Here is a 15374-nt window from a genome sequence, read left to right on the forward strand (position 1 = left end):
GAAAAGGCGGAAGCACTTCACACTTACCGTCGACAAAGAAAAAGATGATTTCTCATGCTCTTGTAGGTTGTTTAAATTTAGAGGTATATTGTGCAAACACATTAATCGTGTGATTGAGCTTCATGATATCGAATTTATCCCCGAGAAATACATATTGAGTCGATGGAGGAAGGATTTGGTGTGGCGGTACAAGGACATTCAAGTTTCATATTATGACCCAGATGAATAAGCAAGAGTCCTAAAATTGAGGGAGTTATCACAAAGGCATAAACACCTAACTACGTTAGCCATGCATAGTGAAGAAACGTTCACAATGTACCGGGAAGCAACTGATAAAATTCGAATTGCCTTAGAGGATTAAATGGGAATAGAACGTATTATTACTGATGCACATGGCTGGTGGGATCAATCAACGCGCAAAGTCTATGGGCGGCGTAGGCTACGTCCACAGGAACACAACGAAAGACATCTTAAAAAGAGTGTGCAACCCGTACAAGATAACACAAAGGACCTTGTTGACAAAAGATATACTGGCAGGGGCAGCAAAACCAGAAATCCCAATCCATCAGAAAGGAATGCAAAGTCGAAGAAAAAATATAAAGAAACACCAGAAGAAATTGCTAAGGAGGAGGTAAACTCTTGATTCAGTTTTGTACTCGATATTTACAACGACATCATATGTTATATATTTATTTGATAACAAACGTATTTTTTGTAGAATAGTAGTCCCTTTTACAACATACTTGTACAGATTTATTTGATACTGAGTTATAATATTCAATAAAAACCCTTGATAAATTTGCAAATGTGTAATAGTAGTATTTTTAACAAAAGCAGTATTTTGATGTAAACTAAAATTTGACTACTGTTTCTTTAATTTATTTTGTGTTTTGTATATGTGAAGGAAATCATAAAAAATACATTTGGTTTAATGGGAAGAAGGTGGAAATTGGGACAACATATCACCCATCTCAAAAGAAACCATGATATTGTTGGTGGTAGCAACAATGTCTCTGTGGGTATACAACATTTTTCCAATGCATCTAGGCTTATGACAGAAAAAGTTGTTGGTATGCCTCGTTTCTATGCAAATGAAGAACACCCAAGCACCAATGTGGAACTTTTGGAACAATCTACATATAGTGCTAGTTGTTCAATTCCTACTCATACAAACCCAAATCCATATTGGTTACTCAGTACTCAGTAATTGTTAGTCTAATAAGTGTAGTACTTGACATTTTGAGAGTTTATTTGTAACCTTTATTTAGATTTTTGTATTTTATGTTTTTATTTAATGTTATGGTATGCACTTTTTTGTCACCACCTTTATTTAAATGTTATGTGACGTTAAACATTTTACTCTTTTTTTCTTACAAATTTTGTTCTAAGATGATTCTAATGTAGTATTATGACTTATGACTTTTGACTATCACCATTTTCTTAAAATGGACGCCTGAGATTATTTGGTTTTTTTTTTATTTTTATTATTTTTAATATGTTATTTAATTAATAGACAAAATTTTTTTTTAATTAATTTAAATATTTATCTTGTGGAAATTATTTTTTAATATTTTCAAAATTCAAGAAATAAAAAAAGGAAAATGCTATACATAGCCCTAAGGGCTATATATAAGCATTAAAAATACTCTAGAAAATTGTTTAAATTTTGAAAATCATGACAAAAACACACTAATTACACTGAATTGCGCGTGTTTTTGTCACGAATTCTTAATTTTATACAATTTTCAAGGGTATATTTAATACTTATATGTAGCCCTAAGGGCTATATATAGCATTACCCATAAAAAATATATAAAATAATTAAAAAATGAGTTTTTAAATAAAATTATTAATTAAAAAGATTTCAAAAAAAAGAAATAATCTCAATTGTCCATTTAAAAAAAATATGGTAGTCAAAATTCATAAGACTTCATTAGAATTTTCATTTGTTCTATCGTCACAAAACAATTATCAAATATAATTCAATAAGATCATACACACATGAAGTATCAAATAATTAAATTAGATATAAAGTTACAATAATATTATACCATAAGACTTGTATATGGTTATATTATGGTGTTACGTTACTAATTAAAATAATAATTTGACTAAAACAATTTCAAACATCACCATTATACATAGTACTTGCAGATGTTTTCATAAAGTGAAATCATGCTCATTAGCACGTAGCCGCGATATCATAATAATATGGTTAGCTTAAAATTTTGTGACTGATGTTCTATGTGATTTCTACACCAAGCGGTACATAGTTACTTGCATGCACTTAAAAACCAAGCATGTTAATGTTTTTCTTCACCAAGCGGTACATATTTACTTGCATGTACATAAGAACCAACTATCTCACTTTCCCTATTTATACCATGCATTCTTAGAATAAAAATCTCAATTTTATAACGATTGTAAACCAAGTGGGAATAACAAAAGCAAAGGAAAGAGGCCACTTATAGAAGAGAAAACATTAGAAACGTCTGATTCTAATGCTCATAAGCCGAAGAAATTTGAAAAGGTAGTGTCATATAGTTTCATATTTTATATTACAAACTTACTCAACTTTTTGAAATTGTTTTTACTCTTATAGTATTATATTATAATGTTGTATAATAACCGTTATAGTTTTAGGATGAATGTTCGAATACTAAGACAAAAGCTAAATGTTGTTGTCAAAGGAGGATCAAAAAAAATGAGGAGGTTGGCTCCGTGGGGTGCATCGCTCCTGCCGAAAGAATTATTTTTTCAATTATGCGACATACATGATATACTATTGAATGATGAAAATAGATTAGCACCTTTCGTATGTGATGAATCTGTGCTGCACCATATATGGTTCTAATTAAACGATCAGGATCTTGTAAGGTGCATGGCAGTATGCAAGGAATGGGGAATGGCTATTCCACATTGGAGGCACACCATGGGTGACAATCGTTGGTTTATTCGAACATATATTAAAAGGCCACACAATTTCGAGACCATGGGTGACTTTTGTATATGATTCTTTGAATATAAAATTTTAACCTTTAATATCATAATTTGATTTTTTTCCCTTATTCTTATATTTTGACTTTTCGAATTTATTATTATTATTATTATTAATATTATTATTATTATTATGATTATTATTATTATTATTATTATTATTATTATTATTATTTGTTTTAGAGTTTGGTTTTGCGAAATTATTTCAAATGTTTCAAATTTTAATGATTTTGACTCTCGCTTGATTACTCAATACATAATGTGGCTTATCTAAATTTTTACAGTTGGTTTTAATTCAAACCTATTTCTTATTCTAATGTGATAAACTTTATAATTCTAAATTATTATAAAAATTATACATACACACTTTTGTAATGGGTTAATTTTTTTTTTTTTTAAAAAAAAAATCATATTACATATTATATATTAATCATTATATATTATATACTATATACTATATACTATATCTATATATTATATTTCTTCCTTCTATACAAATATAATGCTAATATAATACTTTTTCACTGAACATATAATAAGTTCATTTATCTGTGTGATAATTGTTATACTTATTTTGCTAATTCATTCCATCATCTTTGATTTTCTCAATCTACATCAACCTTACACACATTAATTTTACTATTACTAAAGAAACTAAGATGAACAACAAACAAATAGATCAAATGAAAGTCCGAATAATTTCTCCTATTATATATCACCCATAGCTTGTTCTTCGAAGCCAAATCAGAATGTGGTGAATGTGGTACATAAAGAGGAACACTAATCTCATTTTGTACTTAGACATTATCCATCTTCAAAGTTTTTAACCCAATTATTACAACATCATGTTCGTTCTCATATGAAAGAGTTGGTCCAATTTGTACATGAAGTAGTTGCTTACTATTCACAATAATAGGAGACAAAATCCAAAAGAATAGGGGCAACCAAACGTTTATTACTCATAACTGAGATGTCTAAACTCTGTGTAACCACCGATGAATTGACATATACATTGATATGCATTTTACCCAAAGATCTACTGACAATGTCATAAAATTAGAAACTGAGAAAATACTAAAACCTTACTCGATCAATTTTAAAACTCCATATTAAATTAAAATTTTCACTAGGATCATCATATTGAGTCTTAATCCTTTACAACTACTGTAAGCTGCCAGAGGTACACCATCTTGTGTTGCCAAACCGCTACTATTGATAAATTGTACAACCTTAGTGCTCTTCTAGACAACATTAGTAAAATTCTTGTTTTCTAGGAAATTATCGCTTGTAATCCAATTTTCCATAAAGAATCATTATTGTAGGTGATTAACAACCCCCATATATATTGACCCAAAACATTGTTTCGAAAGCCTTAAGTTCAAGTGTTGTATGGCGAATTGAGATTTCATCATGGATCAAAGTGACGGGGACCAAATCTACTTCTAACTCATTCTAATATGCCATAGATCTATATGCAGGTTCCTAAATAATCAAGCGGTTACTCGATGTCACATAAAACATATACTCTTTCATGATATTGAATGGTTAAGTATTAAAGTCCGTAAGAATATAAAATATGTTGCCAAAGATTGAAAATTTTGATATTCTTAAATCAACAATCTTATGGTCAAAGGGGCAAAAATATAGCTGAATGAAGTATCTTCCAATTTGGCTAATTGGAAGATTGTATTGTGTTTTTATTTTCCCTTAAAAATTCTTGTTGTTGTACTGTGTAGTACTTTGTATAACATTAATTGCTATCACATGAACCATTTGAGAGAATATCTAATGGGGTTGTTAAATACTCTCTCCGTTTTTTTTTTATTTGCATTACTTCCTTTTTATGGTTATTTTTTTATGTGCATCAATTCTATATGTAGTAAATTTATATTATATTATACTAGATTAGATCCCGTGTCATGCCGGTAATTAATTTCATCATTGTTTACAATTCAATAAAATATTTTTAAAATACTAAAATAAAATATTTTGTATAATGTATGTGGACAAAATATATAACCATAGTATTTTTTATGTATATAATAATGAAATGAAACATGAAATATAATGGCAACAGAGTGAATTAGACTAATACGTTTAAAATTTTAATGATAAATTAATATCGTTTTTCTTTTTACTGTATTAACTTAATAATTAATTATTTTGTAATTATATATTAAACATTATGGGATTGTAACATATATATTATTTTAGTGTATTTAATACAATTTGGGATAGTGGAAAACATATATAATTTGTCGTGCTTTTGATATATAAATAACTAAAAATTATAAATAAAACAAATAAGATGCATATTGTCAAAAAAATAATGATGCTATTAGGAAGCCGCATCCTAATAAGAAATTAAAACATTTTGAAATTTCTAAATAGAGAATACATCTTAACCCATTCAAAAGTGGAAACCTTCAAAAATTGGTCAACATCCTTGGGGAATAGTGATATGAGTCTAAAGTCCATGATTTTTACTGTACAATTGGGCAAAATTGCCTTGAATGAAATTTTGCTAGCTTGAAATTCTCATTTCATTGCAATTTGGTTTCATTTAATGAGTCAGCATATTACTTTTTCCCCTTTTCCCTCATCTCCACTCATTCTACTTTTACATTTCATTTTCTTTTCTCACTCCTCCCTCTCTTTCAGTCCCTTCTCCTCCATTAAGATGCGTACTCCATTAATTTTCATTTCATATCTGATTTTTCCATTGAAGCATAATCTGAGTTTTCTCTCCTCCATTGAAACAGAGGTATGGTTATTGAATTTGGTTTGTTTTTGGGTATATAAAAATTATAATTCTGAATTTTTTGGGGCTAAAATGGTTGCTCCGATTTTAGATTAATGGATTCATGAATGAATGGATGCAAAGATGGTTTCCTCCATCTTTATATTACATGTAGATATTTAGATTTGTTCAGTATCTTTATCTTAGTTTAGTCAACTCGATTTCTCGCAACCAAAATACCAGGCCACTTTATCTCAACAATTCATCCTTGTAGTGGGATTTTGATCCTTGTAAATTAATTGCACTTATACTCTGATAATTATTCATTGAAAATCCTTTTGCTAGGAATTAAATAATGTAGTCAGTTAATGTATATTATCAGAAAGTGCACTTCCATCAAATTAATTAAGTACCCAAAGAAACATGAAGTCCAACTCATATGGACATATCGAAATTGTGCAGTAAACTCACTAAAGCTCTGACAATCAGAGAATTTATCCCCAAACTTGAATTATACAATCTTTGAATTACGAAAATTAGGACGACTTCAGATTGTCAATCCCAATTAATTGAATTTCTTTGGTTTCTTTTTTTTTGGGTTATAGGACGAAAATTATAGTTCTGAATTTTTGGGGCTAAAATGGTTGCTCCGATTTTAGATTAATGGATTCATGAATGAATGGATGCAAAGATGGTTTCCTCCATCGAAGCGACTTTGAGGTAAGTGTCTGCTATTGCTATTATTATTATTATCATATATTTTAAATTTAATGTACATTTTCAATTTCACTTGGGTTTGAGTTTTTTCAAATTTTTTTTTTGTCCGATTGGGTGAGTTCATGAGTTGCAATAACTTTCTTTAAAATGTTGGATTAAGGGGTTTTGGTTTTATGGCAGGATACATCGGGTTTTTGTTTTGAGATCCATGGCTTCATAATCAGTTTGAGTTTTGGGCATTGAAATCTCAGGTTTAATTTGAATCATTTTTACTTTTTTTTAAAATATTTTTTTGCGTGTGTTTTACGGATTTAAAGTTTGAGCTATTGTTGGTTTTGTTGTGGTTTTTGTTGTTTGAATGTAGTACTATACGTTTAGGAGAGAGAGTGGACCTCTTACTCTCTCCGATTTGCCATCGAATTTGTCGAACCTTAAGGTTGTTGGAGAGAATTTAACTGAATAACAGAGATTCATTTATGAGGAGTAAGAATGATGAAGTTGATTTTGAGCTCTTTCTTAGGTTTAGTGACTGATTTATTTTGAGCTCTTTCTTAGGTTTAGAGAGATTGGGAAAATGTGATGGTGACGGTGCAAGAGAAATATGGGAGCAAGAAATATGGACACTGGAGGAGGTCAATTATAGTATGAGAAAGCAATAAACAATATTAGAAGACTTTTTTGCAAAACCATAAAAGACTTGGGTGATAAAAAGAGTAGGGGGGAAGGGAAGTAAAAGGCGATAAGGGGAGCAAGTGATATGGAGTTCATTTTTGATAAATGTGCTTAATGAAAAGTGGTAGTATAGTTTTAGATTTACATAAAAAAATGGATATTAATCTATTCTCACTTAAGCGAGTATGTTCTTAGATTTACAACAATTGAATAGGGTTCCTCTATGGTAGATTAATTATTCAACTATTGGTTATAATTACTCAAGGTGTGAAAGAGATATGTTTAGGATAGCTTATGAGAAGTGCAGTGACAACGAGCAAGAGCTCATGTAATAGTTTTGAGAAAAAGCTTGTAAGGGCTTGAGACAAGTATTACTTATACTTGTAAATAAAATAAATTTGCCACCATTAATATGGAAAAGTGAGAGGGAGAGAATATGGGGTAAGAAAAAGAGTAGGAGGAGCTAAGGGAGAATTGGAAAGTACCTTGAGAGAACATTTTAAAAGTAAATGAGGAAGATAGACAACTCTTTTAGGATCCTTTTAATCTTCTCATAACCATGAAAGGCGAGTGAGTAAAGGAGAGGCAAAGAGGAAATATTATAATTCCAGGAGCACGTAATTTAAACAAATAACTAAGGCAGGTATGAGTTTAGTGTGTTATGACTAATTTATAGTTATAATAGGGGTTATGACTAATTTATAGTTATAATAGGAGAGAGGTAGTGATGCTTGAGTTAGGAGGAGACGAGGGAGAATTGGGAAGTACCTTAAGAGACCGTTTTGAATGTAAACGAGGAAGAGAGACTTAACTCTAATAGGATCCTTTTGATTTTCTCATAACCATGAAAGGCAAGTGAGTAAAGGAGGGACAAGGAGGAAATATTATAATTCCAAGAGCACGTAATTTAATCAAATAACTAAGGCAGATATGAGCTTAGTGTGTTATGACTAATTTATAGTTGTAATAGGAGAGATTTAGTGATGCTTGAGTTAGTTCAGATTTGTTGCTTATATAGTCAATAGTATTGACAATTAGTGACCTATGTTTAAATTTGGGTGAAAATTTGCTATTAGTTTTATTATCTCTTGTTTAGCTGAGGTTGGGGATAGTGTTTTACAAAACGGGAATTATATATGTCAATGAATAAGTGAAATGTTGAAGTTTGAATCAATTTAATTGTTGTATTTGTAGGATTTTGGATAGGTATATGCAAATAACATGTAAATCCTTTAAGCAAAGTTGCTTGAATTTCAGCTAGCACTTATACAACTGAGTTGTAGCAACTCTGATCTTCCCTTCCTCAACAGTAAGCTATGCTTTACGCACCTCCTCTATAGACAATTTTCCGCTGTACTAGCCATTTGGAAAAGCTCTCGATATTGAACTTTCGAGGTCGAATATGCAAACTATTCTCTGTAGACTCAAATGCCTGATAACTAGCCAATTTTTTATCCCGAGAAGTATAGTTACCTTATCACATCATTGAACTGTTTTTTTAAGCAAATACTAATCTTTAATTGTTCCTCTAATTTAAATATCGACTGCTACAGTTTTATCTGTGTACATCCTTGACACACACGAGTCTAGAAGTTTGGGTTAACATTCGAGGTAATCCTTTGCTTTGCTACTCAAAAAATGATATTTATTTTATAAACTTTAGTGTGCTTCTAAACTTACTTCATGATCTTTTAAATTAAAAAAGATAGGAAGAAACAACAATAACAAAGGGTGTAATAAACGTAGGTAATTGCAACTGACAAAATGCTAAAAATCTAACATGATAAGGACCATTGCCATTGAATCAGCGACAAATTTGTAATGAGGTATAAATGCTAATTAAAATAAGATATTGGACTAAATAGGCTTGTGATTGAGGTAAACGACTTTTGGGATTAAGGCTTTGATTGGTTAACCTATGTACAAATGAGTGAGCTTAGTGAGATTGGCTAATATTAAGGTAAAATGCAATTGGAAATTAAATATCTTACCATGGTCAACTTGCAAATCTGTTGCTACTTGTTACCAAATTGCCAATCATGTTGCTATAATGTGTAGTTCTTACTGATTTTTTTTATTTTTTTATTTTTATTTTTTTTAATTATTTTTTTTTATTGATTCTTACCTTTGCTAGGGTGGCTAAGATACCTATTCACCAAACAAAATTCCTAAAAAGAAAGGTTGAGGCTAATTAGAGACAAATTTGTCAAGGATGAGGTGGATGGTGAAGTTTTGATAGGAAGTAGATGTCCCTGTTCCTGTTTTTTGGAATTCTCTTGAGACATATCTTCTTGTTGTCAACGATTTGGTTAGCTTTCTGTTTCCCCTCATGTTTAATTTTTTGAATCGATATTGCTAATAATTTCACTTAAATTGTGTGGAAATTTTAGTGTCAGAATTTGATCATTGCAATTCTAATAATTTTTCTTTTAAAGGCATTGAGATCTTTAGTTTTTGAGCTGGCTGATATTGTTAAGCTCAACTGTGATATAGATGTTGCATAATACTGTAGTATCATTTTGCTCAACCCGTGTAAAATCTACCTTGAAACTTGTCCGTAGAAACACTTTCAATTTTGATATACTTCTTGTGTTGAGTTAAGGTATGGTACTAATAATTAATGTGTGTTGTTGTTTGAGCCCTATTTTGACGCCAATCTTTCACCAATGGTAAATTTGTTTAATTCAGGTCAGTTGATAACTTGATATGCCTTATTCATGTCGTCCATCCATCCAAGATATGTTTTTTTTTTTAAAAAAAAAAAACTGTCAAATTCACACATACTTCGTATATATTTTATCCAACCAATTTGGTCAAAGTATATAATTTTAGGAGCTATGAAAATTCCAAGAGAATATTATGTTGGTGTTTAAAATTCTTGCTCTTTCTCAAGGGGAATGGTTGTCAATATATGGTTTATGGTGTCGTGTATATGATATAAAATACCAAGACTTTCTTGCTCATATACATGATGGTATTGTCTTAATTCAAATTGTGTAATGGATAAAGTTGGAAGTAGTAATACTTAGTTTATCAACGTGGTTTGAATCTGTCTACAAGTATACTTTAATGGAAATGTTTCAAACTACTTTTATGAGCTTTCAAACATCTTATGTGTTGTGATTCACACTTGAACTATGATGACTTTTTGCTATGCATCTGCAGTGTAACTGATCAATGAAGTTAAATAAGATTAATGTAGTTATCAATTAGTGATTTTGTTTGGTATTGATAGTATTGGGGCAATGACTGTAGTATGTTATGTTAATATTTGCTGTAAATTAATTTTTGCACCATTCGATAGTGTTGATCAATTTTGTTGGGATTCATGCATTGTCCACATGACTGTTGAATCTAGCATGAACTTTCATATGCTTTTACAGGTAAACATGAAGTGATATCTGCTATGTTTTGTAAAGCCATTTCAAAAGTGTTATCTGTATTATCCAAATGACTTGAATGAAGCATGAACTTTCATATGTTGTAAACTTTGCAAGCTTATAAAAGGAGAGGGAAAAAGATAAAAAGATCACTTTTAAGAGATCATATCAAGAGTGTGCTTGGGGTAAGGAATATAAAACCCTTCAAAAGAGTTACTAAAGAAGGTCAATGGGGGCTTTTGGGAAAATCGTTCAAACCGTAAAAATAGAGTTATAGGGAGAGAGAGAAAGGGGACAATAAGGTTAGGAAAAATCATTCAAACAGTGAAATACAGTTTTAGGGAGGGAGAAAAAGGGGACAATAAGGTTGGGGGAAATCATTCAAACCGTAAAAATAGAGTGATAGGGAGGGAAGAAGAGGAATTAATAAGGTTGGGGGGGGGATAAGAAAGAGAATATGAGACAAGAAAGAGGGACAAATATGAGAGAGAGTAAGGAGCCTTTAGATTTGAAGTAATTTTTGATGGGTAATTTGAAAGCAAGGAGCCAAGGAGGCCGAATGAGATTCATGAGGCTACCAAGACAAACGAGGAGAGGAAAGCTTAGATTGAGGTTAAGGTTGCTGCTGCTAGGTTGTTGCAGAAAGTATCTTTTTTTTTTTTGAAGGCATGAGAGAAGGGAAAGGCGGTGGTAGTGGTACAATGTAGAGTAGTTTGGTTTCTAAGACTGGTGTTAGGAAGGTTGGTTATAGGGGAAACTATTTCTGAGAGAAAGTGAGAGTTCTAAAAGGATTTCTAACTTTCTAAGGGTCACATGACATTTTTATTTCTATCAATAAGACTTTAAACTAATCTGCATATTCAATTGTCAGTGTATGTGCAATTGTGCACTAACATGTTTTTCATTTTCAAGCTTAGAACAATGATATATCTTTCTTTTAAATTACTTGTGATTAGAAATATTGTGAGATTTGTGTTTTTCCGTCCTCGCCTGAAATTAGTATTCTATTATTATTTTTTTTGTAAATTTTTGTTGCTTGGGGGGGGGGGGATAAGAAAGAGAATATGAGACAAGAAAGAGGGACAAATATGAGAGAGAGTAAGGAGCCTTTAGATTTGAAGTAATTTTTGATGGGTAATTTGAAAGCAAGGAGCCAAGGAGGCCGAATGAGATTCATGAGGCTACCAAGACAAACGAGGAGAGGAAAGCTTAGATTGAGGTTAAGGTTGCTGCTGCTAGGTTGTTGCAGAAAGTATCTTTTTTTTTTTGAAGGCATGAGAGAAGGGAAAGGCGGTGGTAGTGGTACAATGTAGAGTAGTTTGGTTTCTAAGACTGGTGTTAGGAAGGTTGGTTATAGGGGAAACTATTTCTGAGAGAAAGTGAGAGTTCTAAAAGGATTTCTAACTTTCTAAGGGTCACATGACATTTTTATTTCTATCAATAAGACTTTAAACTAATCTGCATATTCAATTGTCAGTGTATGTGCAATTGTGCACTAACATGTTTTTCATTTTCAAGCTTAGAACAATGATATATCTTTCTTTTAAATTACTTGTGATTAGAAATATTGTGAGATTTGTGTTTTTCCGTCCTCGCCTGAAATTAGTATTCTATTATTATTTTTTTTGTAAATTTTTATTGGTTAATACAAGTATATATATATATATATATATGTTGCTTGATATATATATATATATATATATATATATATATATATATATATATATATATATATATATATATATATATATATATATATATATATATATTTGTGATGATATGTTTGGCTTGGGTATTTCTAATGATGATGGGTACTGTAGATAAGTAGAAAGTGATTGATAGATTATAGTTGATATTAGTTCATAGATTCTGTCAAAGATGTCATTGTTTGAGTAGCTTCTTGTATACATCAACGACATTACATTCCTCTTATAGATTCAAGTTTATATTATTGTACATTTGTTTTACTTTATTGGTTGTGGTGTCATGGTGCAGGCTTATTGCATTATTGGGCAAATCAGGACTCATATCAGTAGTCAGGCCTTAGTAATTTAAGCTTATTGAAGCAAATTTAGAGCTCTTTGAAGTAGTTTCTCTTATGGGAATTTGTGTAGTTAATGTTGGGTTTGGTTGCACTATTTAGTGTCTGAATCATATATTATGGTGCTTGTATATTATGCACCTAGGTTCATTATATTAGACTTTAGTTTTGGTCCAATTACTAAATTGGAGTTCCTTTACTTTTGTGCAAGTTGATACATGTGGTGGTTAAAAATATCTCTTAATATTACGTTCAGAATTATCCTCTTTTAGAAGCAAAAAACTACTTGTGGGTCTCTTTTGTATGAACTTCAGGTATGATACAAGCTAATTGCTCTTCAAGGTTATGATGTTATTTTTAGCTTGTTATCATCGGTGATTAACTCTGTTCTCTATGCCTACTATTTTATCTAGATGATATTGGCAAGCCAAAAACAACTATGATAAAATGTTACTTGAGCTTGAACAAGAATGCATAGAAGTAGACACGAGAAAAGTTGATGTAGCTAACTGCTCTAGAACTTAGCTACAACTGGCTATATATTGATGATTCAGAGGCAAAACTTGCAGCCATTTATTCTGCAACTAGAGAACTACTATTACATATCACATATGTAATAGTTTTTGTAATTAATTTGTAAACTAGGTAGGATTAGTAACCTTTACTCCTTTTAAGAATGCTTGATTAGGTTTCTAATTTTATAATGCCCTGTGCGATTCCTATGACTTATGATGTGTCTGAATACATTTTTTTCAAAGCAGTTTGCATGGTACTTTTGTCAGTATGATTATTAAGCAAATGTTTATTATAATAACCCTATTAGATTGTGATAAACACGATTCAATTTGTATACTGAAATATTGCTAAAAATAATTCAACCTTTGGTCCATTCTTTTCTAATAATACAACATTTTGATTATTTTGTAATAATACAACCTTTAGGGGTGTTTATTTTAAACAAGATAAAATTGAATTTTCACTGAGTTTTGAGGTGGGAGAAGGGGAGGGGATATTCTACCCCATTATCAAAAAACCATCCCCTCTCCTTTCCTAATCTCAAAGTCTTTTTTTCAATACATGTTTATTTACCAAAATTTGAGAATAACCATCGCACGTGATAATCTTTATTAAGTAATTATAAGCAATATTAGTTTGTGATATTAAGACCAAACAATACTAACTCCACAAAATATTAAATCACTATTATGAAATAATAAAACAATATTAAAAATGACAACACCATGTTAACTAAGCAGTATTAGTTCGTAAACTTAGCAATAATTACAACAAGCTTTAAGCATATTAATCAAAAGCCTACAAAATCACACCAATCATGTTAATAAAAGGAAATATATTTATTAAATAATACGTAGTATAAATGAATAAAATTAAGACCATGCTTTAATAATATCTGATTAAGCCAATAATTACAGCAACAAAAATAAACGCTGGACTATCGCGCGCAACGCGCTCGATAGGACAACTAGTGAATTACAAAAGAAAGCAAAGGGAATAATAGTAATAGTAATAATAAAGTATGAATCAATTAATTATTTATAATACGCATCATTTTTTTAAATTTTTGTATATCTTCTTCGTTTTAAACAAAAATCGGACTTATGATATATCGTTGGAAAGCTTATTGAAAGACCTATCCAACCAAATTATATTTGGATCAAAATTATACGGCCATAAAATAAGATTATCTCGGTTTTGTGATGTGGACTCGAAAAGAGGAAAGTAATAAATGGTGTGGGGAAAATGGGCTAAGAATTTGGTTGCTTTATAAAATAAAATGGACTGATTATGTAAGAACTCCAAAGATTAATACTCAACCCGACCAATAATGGTGGTGAAAGGTTGTTCATCATCGGGTTTGATTTTGGGGAGATATATTTAGGTGTTTACACAAAGTAATATACAAATTTTCATTATCTTTTTTTTTTTTTTTTAATTTTTCTCTTATTTCCGCTAGTTAATTAAATAGTTTGCGGTATTTAATTAGGTAAAATTAAAATGATTAATCCCACATTTGTCACTTCTACTAAAAACAGTCCCTTGACCAGTTTAATTACTTGGTAATCTGCTGAAGAAGGTAACTTGCTATGTGTCACCTTCTTCTTCTTCTTTTTTTTTTTTTTTTTTTTTTAAGAAGTTCTAAAGGATACTAAATTTCATTAATTAAAGTCATACAACATCTACAACTTACAATTAACGATAATGAAAACAATTTTAACAAAATCAAACAAGAATTAATGGAGGAAGGGCTAAGAATCAAATTACATAAATATGATAATTCGGCGCATTCTCAATTTTGAGTGGATGATAATATAACTTTTTGAGTGGATCTGTCGCCGCTTCTCAATTTTGAGAGAAAGTAAATTCTTGTGCTGATTTCATAACCTAACTCCGAGTCATAATCAATCGTAGCCCCGCACAACCAGAGACCAAATTAAACACAAATAAAATCTTGTCTAACGAAGGAGTCCGAAAAAACCTTGTCTTTCGAAGGAGATCGAAGAAACCTTGCTTGTTTTTCGAAGGAGATAAACCCTTTCTTTCGAGGGAGACATTATTGTAACCTGAGAAACAAAAATCTATGTGTCACCTTCTAATTAGTCTTAATCATATTTTTTAAATAATAAAAAAACCAAAAAAAAAAAATTAATAAAAAAATCCTAGCCCCCTCCTTCCCTTTCATGTTCCTCTTCCTTCGATCCCCCGCTCGAATGGAACCCAGCCACCGAACATCGTCCCACCCATGCCATATGAGCCCCACCTTCTTCCAACTCCCCGTCAACTTAAACCGCCCCACCCCTTGCCCCTA

General features: G+C 30.8%; 1 long non-coding RNA gene across 3 annotated transcripts; it reads left to right on the forward strand.

Moving 5' to 3' along the window:
• The first annotated feature begins 5631 nt into the window (after positions 1–5631).
• Positions 5632–13299, forward strand: LOC145601573 (uncharacterized). 3 transcript variants are annotated; one of them, XR_014104423.1, is made up of 6 exons: positions 5632–5761; positions 6343–6457; positions 6635–6705; positions 9261–9434; positions 12502–12861; positions 12961–13299. It is a non-coding gene; the product is annotated as an uncharacterized LOC145601573 (long non-coding RNA). The 3 variants fall into 3 exon arrangements; XR_014104421.1 differs by having other exon boundaries at positions 12502–13299; XR_014104422.1 differs by having other exon boundaries at positions 5660–5761; positions 6397–6457; positions 12502–13299.
• Positions 13300–15374: the final 2075 nt, after the last annotated feature.

This window comes from Chenopodium album, chromosome 21 (assembly GCF_948465745.1).
Source record: "Chenopodium album chromosome 21, dcCheAlbu1.1, whole genome shotgun sequence".
NCBI classification, from domain to species: Eukaryota; Viridiplantae; Streptophyta; class Magnoliopsida; order Caryophyllales; family Amaranthaceae; genus Chenopodium; species Chenopodium album.